Here is an 11,086-nt window from a genome sequence, read left to right on the forward strand (position 1 = left end):
AATCTACATTTTCAATACAAATATTTAAAAAGTTTCTACTCTAATCTTGTTAATTTTATGAAAAAACTAGACCAAATATTGCATATATGTCTCAACTCCTGCTTAAAATATGGCTTTGCTGCAAATTCAATAACAATATACACATGAAGCAAAAAAAATAGCAAAAAAAAAACTAATTTTTTTGAAGCTAAAAGGCTAATTGTTGGTAAAAAAAAAAGAAGAAGCTAAAAGGCTAATTAAGAAAATAAAATCCCATTTAAAAGAAAAAAAAAAGAAAAAGACAACCAAAAAATTGCCAAAAGGAAAATTAGATGGGGGCAATGGCAAGCTTGGGAGGCCACACTAGCTAGGGGCAATGTTAACTAGGGGCAAGTTGAGCTGCAAGTGATGGAGAGCTAAAGGTCGCACGAGCTGGGGGCATGGGTGAGATGGGAGTGACGGCCAGCTAGGGGAGAATGAGCTACAGGTAATGGAGATCTGATAGACGTAGGAGCTGGGAGCATGACGAGCTACGGGCAACAGGCACAACGAGCTAGAAGAACAAGCAGCAAGCTGAGGGAAATAAGCGAACAGCGAGCTAAAGGCGACTAAAAGAGGATGCATGAGCTAAGGGAGAATGTAATAGAGGAGAAAGCTAAGGGTGGCGATGAAAAAACAAAATGAAACAAGAGTTAAGGGTTAATAAGGATATTTATGGCGACAGGCTTATAGGAACTTATTGACATAAATAAACAAATGGTGACAAGCGCCCTCAGGCTTGTCACCACGAGTGTGTGACATACTTACTGCAGCAGGCCCGAGGACACCTGTCACTATATGTTGTATGAATTTAGACAAATTAAATTTATCTAAATTCAGACATAATTAAAATATTAAAATAAATTATTAGAATTTTTTTTAAAATTTTTGCAAGAATTTCAAATTTTTTTATCAAGATATATTTTAATTTGTCCTTCATATTATAAGTGTGTCTTAGTTGAGACATATTTAATATGTTTGAATTCTAACACAATAATTTAACATTTTTAATATTTAATTAATAAATGAATGCTTTTAATTTTTTATTAATTATTTATCTAAAACCAGACATACGGCGACAGGCACCCTTGGATTCAGACAAATTCTATTTGTCTAAATTTAGACATAATTAAAATTATCAAAAAAAAAATATTTAGAATTTTTTAAATTTTTTTTGAAAGAATTTTGAATTTTTTAAGATATATTTTAATTTTTCCTTCATGTTATAATTGTTTCTTAATTGAGACATATTTAATATGTCTGAATTATGACATAATTATTGAAAATTTTTAATATTTAAATAATAAAAATATTTTTTAATTTTCATTACTTTTGTTTTTGTGTAAAACTAGACATATGACAACAACAGGGGCCTTTGTGCCTCTCGCCATGGTGTATGTTGTCTGAATTCAGACAAATTGAATTTGTCTAAATTCAGACATAATTTAAATTATTAAAATAAATTATTAAAATTTTTTCAAGATTTTCAAATTTTTTATTATGACTTGTTCCAATTTTTCTTTCATATTTTAATTATGTCTGAGTTTAAACATATTTAATATGTTTGAATTCTGACATAATTATTTAACATTATTTAACTTTGTTTGGATTAATGAGCATATAGGACCCTGAACTATTGCTCAAAAATCACCATAGACCCTAAACTCTTAAAATATGCAAAATAAACTCTAAACTTTTAAATTCATAGCAAAATAAACCCTGACTGTTAACTTCTTTAACACCATTAGTGTCCATGCGGGTACTATAATAGTCAAGGTTAAATTCATAGGAAATTAAACCCTAAATAGTACATGCATGGATAGTAACGGTGTTAAAAAGTTAGCGGTCATGGTTTATTTTGTTATGAATTTAAAAGTTTAGGATTTATTTTGCATATTTTAAGAGTTCAAGGTCCAGGAAGATTTTCAAACAATAGTTTAGAGTCATATTTGCTCATTAACCCAATTTGTTTAATAAATTTATGTTTTTTAAAATCTATTAAAATGAAATTTATTGATTAATAGTTTAATTTTAATAATTAGTATATTTTATTAATAAAATTCATTTAATATGAATTATTTTAGACACAATTAATATGCTTAAATGTTACTCAATTAATTGGAAATAATGAAGAATATAATTAATAGTTTAATTTAACTTAATTAATTTTTTAAATTTTATTTAATTTCTCTTACTGTTTCGTTGGCGACAGTTTTGTTGAGGATTGTCACCATAAATGCTACATTTTTTAGGTTATTTTCAAAAGTGCCACTGCATCAAATATCACTATAGTTTTTTAACAAATTGTGGTGAAATATATGTTGTTAAAATTTAATTTTGAACTAATGAATCTAAGAAAGGGTTTGAGGAAGAAAGTTTGAGGGAGGGAGCTAGTCATAGACATAGATACTAAAAGCAACTATAATGAGACTGCGGTCAAAAAACTATTAAAGTTGTCTGAAATGGGGTAGAAATAAATTCGCAGAGGTGGCGATTGGACCTCAAGAATCGTCATCTCTGTTAGATTTTGGGATGAAAAATTAAAATTAAAGACTTACAATTAAAAAGAAACATAGAGCTAAGAGAGGTGGCATTTTTGGGTCCACCAAAAGCCACCTCTCTTAGATAAATACAAATAAAATATAATTTAATATTTATACATAATTTGATAAATATATATAAAAAATTAATGTAAAAAATATCAAATATTAAATATAGTTAACAATTATGCATAATTTATTAATTATATATCACATAATTAATAATAATTAATATTAATATTAATATTTTATACATATTATTAAACATAGTTTAATAATTATTGATAATTTATTTATTATATATTAAAAATAGTCATAATTATTTAATCATATTTAAAACTAGGAATGAGAGAGGTGGCATTTCCAGCTCAAAAAAATGCCGTCTATCTCAAATTATTTAATTAAAAATAAAATAATAAATATTATTTTAATTTAATGCCGCCTCTCTGTAAGTGCTTCTTGCATATGGGTCTAGTTGCAACTTGATTAAAAGATTCAGTTTCTTCAAGCTTCCTTCACCTTGCATGGAAACCACGTAGTCCCTATGGACAAGAACCAGAATCTCCTTACCACTCCATATCATCACATCCGCTACAGGTTTAACCAAAGCATCATCTATGAATATTTGAAAAACTCTGTCTCCAACATTTTGAATGTTTTCGTCAAACTCACAAAAATGCAATCTTGCCATGTAATAAAACTCTGAGTCCACTCGAAACTCCCAGGTCACATTAAATTTGGACGTTTCTTTCATCCCGTAGCTTCGCATAGTCTTATACAATTCATCTGGTGCAAATTGACCATGTTTGTAGGTTAGACTTACGTACATTGTCAAAAGTTGATGATACACTGTATGGGCGCTTCATCTCCATGTATGGATTAGCCGGGTCCCAATTTTGAAACATGCCAATATTGTTAATGGGAGGTATCAGCGGCCTCCCACCAACGTTGATTCTGTACACAGCTTCGAGAGCACTGTTGTTTTTTATCAAAACCTTCCGGCCACCACATAGCAACATTCCATGTGGGTTGTTTGGGTTGATGTAATAAAGAAATGTGGGCATAGAGACGACCTCGATCCCATTGATGAAAGCATAGGCCGTTGGATGAGATAGTCAAGGCATGAAGGTTATGTTTAGCCTGTGACCTGGTTCAATGTTGACGCCGTACTCTTGTGAAATGGTTTCTTGTCCAGCATGGTCGGCGGCAAGTGAAGTGTTAAAGTTCTTGAGAAGGCAGTGGGATCCTGCTTTGACGGAGAAGAGAGAATCATAATGAAGAAAGTCTTGGTAGGAAGATCGGTGAAAGTGGAGGCGAATGAACTTTGGGCCGTTGGTCACCGGAAATGAGTAAGAGAATTCGAAGCGAGAGATTGGCCGACGCCGTAAGGGATTGCTTTCCTAACTGGTGAGTGCACTTTGACTGAGTGGGCTGTGTTATTGGTTTCAACGAGAGAGAACAGTGTAGAGCCAATGTCTTCGGTCCAGTTTCGATGAGTCCACAGAGTGCAGATGGATTCACCACAGTTAACTGCGAAATGATCGACTCGAGTGAAGGAGGTGGCGTTGGTAGTGAAAACGATTTGGATGAATAAGAATAACAAAAGGAACGACACAACCACTGTTAGCTTAATCTTCACTTGAACGACGTTTTGCATTACAATGGACTCGTTTTACAGCTTTATAGAAGGAACAAGAAAGAGAGAGAGACAGAGACTGTTTAAGTATACGTGTTTTCACAGCAGCTTCGAGTCTTCGACACGACTTAGTTTCTTTTTTCAATGGAAGACTTAGGTTTTTCTTTTCTTTTTTTTGCGCCACACATATTCAAGGCAACCAAATAAAGATGCCTCGGGCAAAAAGGCATCACTTTTGGATTTTTCAATATAAATTTACTTGATGAGCCTATTTATCATGATTATACAATAAAATCCTTTTTAACCATAATACATTATAAAATATGATTAGCTCTGAAAATATAAAAAATTAAAATAGAAGCATTAATTTTAATTTTTCTCTGTAATTCTCTTGTTTCGCATGCGTACCCAACAACTCTATCCATAGTACTGACTTGGACAATCGCACGTTCATCGTTACACTGTTTAACTTTGGATAGCAGGACAAGGGAGATGGTGTTTTCTCTTGTTTTTTTTTTAAATAGTAAGTCAAAAGTTAACATCAACATAATTTACTGAAAAAAGTCAAGCATTACAATAAAAATCAATAAGAAAAGTTAAATACCCAAAAAAAAAAAGAAATCTTCTTGAACCACTTGAAAGTGATGTTAAAACTTATGGGGCAAATTATTCCAAGATGATGGTATTGAAACCATAACCAAAGAATGCTGTCGGAGAAAAATATTGTTTATGAATGTTATTGATTTGAACTGCAATATTAAAAAGATCATGATGAGCACACAAAAAGGAAAGGAAACTGAAATGCATGAGACTACTTCCTCACAAGCCTTCCATTGATAAATTGAGAATTAAGGCAGATATCCTCTTTAAATTTCTTGAGCCAAATTGTCCTCAAATTTCCGTGAGCAACACGAGTAGAAAATTTAAAAGATTGTGTTTATAAACTATATAAAAGAATGAAATTTGGCCTTAAAACATAAGTGTAAGGATTGATTTATGAAAATTTTAAGTAAATTAATCAAATTCAAAATACAAATTAATGTAACATATAAGAATGAAAATTAATTTTTGAAAACCATTTTATGATATGAAATTAAAAATTAAAATAAAAAATTATTATATTGATACAAGATAAACTATGTATAAACCACATCCAAAAGAATATAAATTGAATATAACTGAAATAGCTTCGCCAGGAGATAATCTATGTTGTCAGTGAAGCTTGCTCCCTATGTTATTAAAAAAATATGTTATTATACACAGCATTTTGGTTGATGAAACGTTTCTCTCAATAGTCGTTGGCAGATAAAAGTTTCAAATATTGCCAAAAATAATTTTCATTATTTGGGAAAAAAATTGAATGGAACATAAAAATTTTCAAGAACAACTCGATTTAAAAAGTGAAAGTCATGTATATACTTGATGTTTTTCCAAAAAAAAAAGAAAAAACAAAGAGAGAAGACCCTCTAAAGAGATATAATTGCAAGGGCGAATGTCATTATAGAACCTATTACAAATAAGACGCAATCAAATCTGAAATTTTATTGTAGTATAGGAGGACTAACGAAATAAAATAAATTTTCTTGATTAAATGAACAAAGTGCTCTTAATAGAAATGAAAAAAGAAAATGTGAATAATTGCTTAACATGACTTGTTAAATGTGTAATATGACTTGTTAAATTCCTTACATTACTTGTAAATTTATGAGGCCCTAATTAAATACATGTAACTTATTAAACCGTTATCTTAACTTGTTAAAAACGTTACATTACTTGTTAATTTCTTTACGTTACTTGATAAGTCCATTACATATTTAATTGGGACCTAATAAATTTATAGGTAATGTAAGTGATTTAACAAGTCATGTTATGCATTTAACAAGTCATGTTTAAGTAATGATTCACATTGTCTCTCTTTTTTTTTCCCTTAATCAAGGGCATTTTGATCATTTTAACTGATAAAATTTATTTCATTTGAGTCCTCTTATATCTTGTAGTGAAATTTCATATTAAATTGGGCTTCATTTGTAATATTGTCGCATTCATGGTCTTATAATGAAATTCACCCTAATTGCAATTATGGCTCAACATTTTCTAAAAAAATCATTGTAAAAATCAAACAAATTGATCTTTCGATACTGACAACATATCCATTAACCAGGCCCTCTAAAAAAGACATAATTATGATCCCCAAAGCTTTTTAAAAAAATCACCGCAAAAATGGAAGAAGTTAATCTTTATATTCGACAATTTATTTTTAAATATTGATAAGTTGAAGTTTGAATTTGAAAAAATTGTTATTGCATAGGTCTTTGAATAGACAAGTAATTTTTCCAATTTTGACAACTTAACAAAAAGGAATTGACAGCAATATTTTTAAAATGGATAAAGGGTCATTTTTGCTCCGGAATTGTACACAAAAGGTCATAAACGCACATAAACTCAACTATGAATTAATTATATCTCTCAACCATAAAGATTCCCCTTTTTATCACCTTGTCGTTTTCTCACTATTAGTTTACCATTAATGGGCCTCACATTTTTAATATTTTTATTATAAAATATTTGAGTTGATTGGCAAAATGACTCTTAACCTAATAAAAATATTAAAAAATAGTAGGACTTACTGATGAATAACAGGCGTTAAGTGTTTTAGACATCAGGGTGATGACGGAAGGCACACTAGTACAAAAATGACTTTTTATAGCAGTTAAAAATGACTTTTTACAGCGGTTAAAGAGGCGATGTTGTTCCAAGGGATGTAGAAAGTCCCTCTTTTTACATCGGTTATAAACCTGATGTAAAAATTAAATTTTTTATATCGGTTATAGAGCCGATATTGAAAATTATATACAAGAAAATAAAAAAAATTACTTTAACTTTTTACACCGGTTATTACCATAATTGGTGTAAAAAATATTATATTCTACAACGGTTATGGTAATAACCGGTGTAAAAAATATTTTTTTATACTATATTTATTTTATCGATTTTACCCATTCCTGTGCATAAAAATTGCCAAATCAGACAGCCCAATTAATTTACAATTGTTTATCAAGTATTTATCAACTATACAAAGCTATTTAACTATTAAAAAAACTAATAATTGTCAAAATTGTCAAAATTGCTATTCCTATGCATAAAAATTGCCAAATCAGACAGCTCAATTCATTTACAATTATTTATCAAGTATTTATCAACTATACAAAACTATTTAACTATTAGAAAAACTAATAATTGTCTAAATTGTGTCAACTATCAAAATTAAAACATGTCTAAAAGTAACAAAAAACTTCACAAGTTCTCCACAAAATAGGTTGCCCAACGTATGCGGATGTCTTCAATTTTAGCTTTAGAAAATGCATCCGAATTGTTGAACATCTAAAATTTGATTAATAAAATAGGCATATTAATCAATCTCAAATAACATAATAAAATAAAATTTTTAAAAATATATTTACCTCTTTTATAAATTCGGTCATGCCTAATGTGATAATATTGAGCATATGTCTCATGACATATAGACCGCACAAGTTCATCCTCACCGGTTGTCTATGACTCTGTTAAAAACAAATCATAAAAAATTAGTAAGAAATCTTAATAATTGAACATATTAATAAAGTATAGCATCACCTTTGGCTCAATCCATGTGAGATCCTTGAGCTCATGTCCATGCTTTTGTAAGACTACATTTTGATATGTTCTCATTGCCCTATGATCAAGATTACCAAGTTAATAAAAATATTCAAAAAAAATTAAATTAAATAGTTTAGTAAAAGTATTCTTACAAGTCTATCGTCTTCTTCATTTCTTTCCCAAGTTTGTAATGGAGGGAGCATAAAAAGATGACAGTGTTGCTCTTCATTGAAAGAACAAATAACTGTCAATGGTCCCTGCTAAATATGATACAAGTTAAAGTAAATCCATATTAAAAAACTATTAATTACAAATTGATCCTTACGAGTGCACATATGGAGCCATAAAAACGTCCTTTTTGACTTCACATATTCTCTGTTAGAGGTACGTGGTGCTTAACTCTGGAGTATTACCTTTCTCTATCATGTGATGAGGGCAAAGGAATCCAAACTTATTACCTTTGCCCGATGTAATGCATAAATGATGAAGATACCTACAACAATGCAATTATATTAGTTTACTAAATTTGATGATTAAGTTTACTTACAACAATGCAATTATATTAAAGAAAAATATACTTACATCATAAATAGTTCAATGTGTGGTATGGTAAGCTGATTATTCGACAGAAGTTTTACCAAATCTTCCCGTTCAATTGTCACTATCATGTCTTTCTTACCCACAACCTCCGGATCCATTTCTAAACTCTTGAATTCGAATGATAAATCATATGCCATTAAGATCATTCGCTAATGCGGAGTCAACGAGGGTTGTGGAAGCTTTGGGAGATTCGGCAAGGAAAGCTTCTACATAATAAAAAGGCAAGAAATAGTTAATAAAAAAACATATATTAGGAAGTTGCTACATAATAAAAATTCATGAAATTTCGTACCACAGCTTGAACCAGATTCACAAGTCTCTTGGGCCATAGGATAAAATTGCCAATAGCTTTAACCACAGTCTTCACCTCATCAGTAGGGAATGGAAGCAAAGCATCTGGCACTTTTAGATTTGCAACCACCACTCTTACTTGATCATCTTGAATTTGCTTGTGGTGGATGGTTGACCCCAAGCTGTAGATGCTACCAAGAGCAACCAAGCGTTTATTAAGATCTTCTAGAAATATCTCACATGGTTCACCAATGTTGTCACCAGAAGGAACCTCTGACACACGCTCAAGAACATTACTCCCTTTTGTACTATGAAATGCAGGAGACGTATGAACTGGTTCAGCAGTTGTCTCCTATCGTGAGCTCATCATGCTCATCATCTCCTCCTTCATTTGCTCTTTCATTTGTAAAAGCCGAGCTGCAAATGAAGCTTCAAACTCATCCTTAATCTGCTACCTCACAGTGGATATTAATGTATCAAGCTCTTCTCTAGTCACTACACCTCCTGAATTGGGATGTGCAGGTGCTCCAAAGTAGTCCTTAATGCCCACACCATATCCAACACCCCTCACATGACTCGGATGCTCTAGCTTGCCTATAGCAACTGTTAAGATATCATTTCTGCCCTCTGAAATGAAGCTTCCTTAGGCTTGTTGCTCCTTAAGAGCATCCTATAATATAAAAATAACAATATTAATTAATAATATATACAATTGTATAGAAATTTAAAGGGACAAGGAATAATAATTTTACTTACAATCCTCTCGGCAATCTCCCGTGCTGTCTCACTTGTATAGCCTCCTTTCTTGTACTGATGTCCATATCTCCATTTCTCCTCTCGAGAGACAGGTGATGGTGGAGAAAGGAGTATGGAAGGATTGGACTTGGCTTCTTCTTCTCTCTTCTTCTGTTTCTCTGCTATCAGTATATCATCAGCTCTAGCATAACTTCCACGAGACAGGGTATGGGGGCATTGATTGTGCTGAGAAATTTCTCACCCTTTAGCTCATTTTTCCTGTTAATAAATTGAATTTTAGATTTTATAATTGAAGTAAATCTAAATAAATTAAAAATCAACAAACCATAGCCTTTTCAGAAGTTTGAATCCTGATAAATTCTTCCTAAGTATCTTCATCAAGGAACTGGTATGTATCAAGAGGATTGGGATGAGCCTGACCCTCTGGCACCTCGATAAAGGTATATCTTCTAGTAAGATCAGTCTTAAAATTTCTCCAACATGTTCTACAGTAAGAAATCAACTTGTGTCGACAATCTTGATTAGATGGAACATCGTATGTGAGCTACAATGAAGACATAAGATAAAAATCAATAATTGCCCAATAATATATAACCATAAAAAATTTTAGTTTTTAATTATTTACCTGAATACTTTTCCAAATCTGTTCCTTCACATGTTCTGGCACATCAGGCCAGTCCTCAAACACAATAGGAGGCTTGGTACGCGATAGGAGGCCAAGAAAACTAACAAACTTGGCTTTATGTGGCCCTATCGGATTCCATCTCCAGTCAAATTGAATTGGTAACCTACGCCCAGTACTCCTACTTAAAGTCAGATCTCTCAATTGTGTGCCACGTCTCCCCCTCCTCACAGACTGGCTCTGACTCGGCTCCTCACTAGGGGTGCCCTGACCCCACTAGGAGCAACATCACCAATTGATTGGCTTGTAGTGGGCTGGCTCTGAGTGTCATCACCTTGATTCTCCATATTCCTATTAATTCAAATAAATGAAATTAATTAAAAAAATAATCAAAGATAAGATAATTAAGAAAAACAATCCCATAACATAAATTTAATTAAACTAAATTAACATACTTTAATTTCAAAACTAAACTTATATAGGGATATTCTCCCATATCCCTTCATGGTGATCACTTCTTATGGCATGTTCATCATCTATTTCATCTACCACATCCAAAATTGGTAGCTCACTTGAGAAGTTAGGAGTTTCAAAAATATCAAAATTTGATTCATGATCGTCATTACTATCAATCATCCTTTTTCCTTTAAGTGCTATTGACCAATTTTTATTTGCTGGATCCGTGACATAGAAAAATTGTTTAGCTTGGTCTGTCATAATAAATGGCTCATCTTCAAAAGTTAGTTTTTTAAGATCAACCATTGTAAATCCAAACTTATCATCACGAATACTATTGACGTCAACCCACTTGCATTTGAAAATAGGAACTCTAAATTTTGTATAATCAACCTCCCAATTCTCTTCAATAACCCCAAAGTAAGTCCTAGATGCTAGTTTAGGTTTCTTATCTTTTGAACTAGAGAAGTGTACGGCTTCAGCCATTATGATAACTCCACTATTTTGCACCGTACTCTTCTCATCCAAGGA

Source organism: Prosopis cineraria, unplaced genomic scaffold, assembly GCF_029017545.1.
Source record: "Prosopis cineraria cultivar Desert tree isolate PC_DT_omini unplaced genomic scaffold, ASM2901754v1 PC1, whole genome shotgun sequence".
NCBI classification, from domain to species: domain Eukaryota; kingdom Viridiplantae; phylum Streptophyta; class Magnoliopsida; order Fabales; family Fabaceae; genus Prosopis; species Prosopis cineraria.